We start from the raw sequence: 1,274 nt of genomic DNA on the forward strand, positions 1-1,274 counted from the left end.
TGAAAACTATGTACAAACAGGAGATTCAATTCAATATTCCCATAACCTATATTTACTCCCCCCCCCCCAGAGGGATCCCCTTGGAAACCTCAGTCTCCGCTGGGAGATTTTTATGGTCCAGAGACGGTCCATGATCTCGGCGCTGGGACCAGTGTCGGGCACAACCCCCAGGGAAAAAAAACAAAGGCCATTGAAGGTATTTTCCGGCCAGGTATGAAAAGAACAGACCTGACAGTTGAGATTCAGGATAGGTGTCCTCCCCTCAGGTGCCCGAATATCTACCCCTCCTTGCAGATTTGGGGGTACTCCTTCTCGGGGCCCCCCGAATGTCCCGAGATTCGTTAGGAGAGCTCTTCCGACCCCCCTCCTCCTCGGGAGCATAGAGCGCAGACGGATCTTCCATGGAGACAACCCCCCCCCCCTGGGGGCGCCGACCAGTAGGTGCCAGCTCGACACTCTCCGGAAGACACTCCCTAATATCGGGGAGAGAAACTGGGCCCCAGCGGACAAGGTAGGGACAGGGTATTAGCGGAGGGGGCAGGGAGCGGAGGGGGCAGGAAGGGGGTTGGGGGGACAGGAGTAGGGGAGGGACAGCAAGGGATATGCGGCGATCGCGACTTTAACCGGACAAGGGGGGCTGGGGGAAGGGCCACCAAGGGGGGGGTGACCGTCCGTCCAGAGCGGCATCCATGTGACGGTAGTAGAGGGGCAAGGCGGGAAGGACACCAGGGGAGCCCGCGGTAGGAGGGGGCAGGCCAGGAGCAAGCCAAGCAAGAGCAACCCTTCCCCTCCAGCCAGACGGGGGACCGGATAGAGAGGTGTTAAGGGTGCTCTCATGTGGCTCTCAATTCCGGGCGGCCCAGGTCTATGGTGGTGGCGTCTGATTCTTTATCAGGACTCCAGGGGCTGGAGGTAATAGATGAGGCAAAGCAGCTCCGGGGGCGGTGGTGTTCTTATTCTGGTTTCTGGCTGTTAAGACTCCGTGGTTCTGGGGACTCTCTGAGAGGCGATCCTCTCAGAAGCTCTATGCGGGAGCGCAGGGGTGGCGGGAACTCGGCTCCTCCTCCTCTTCTCCCTGGATTTCCAGCCCGGCAGACCAAGTGATTTAGAAAGGCAGGGGCGTCTTCTGGTCTTGAGATTGACCTAAACTTGCCGTTCTGCTGTACGATCAATTTGAACGGGAATCCCCACCTGTATCGAATTTTTTGGATGTTTATAATTTTTAATTAGGGGCTTCATGTCGCGTCTTCATTGTATGGTGGCTCTGGAGAGAT

Source organism: Ascaphus truei, chromosome 8 (genome assembly GCF_040206685.1).
Source record: "Ascaphus truei isolate aAscTru1 chromosome 8, aAscTru1.hap1, whole genome shotgun sequence".
In the NCBI taxonomy this organism is placed as follows: domain Eukaryota; kingdom Metazoa; phylum Chordata; class Amphibia; order Anura; family Ascaphidae; genus Ascaphus; species Ascaphus truei.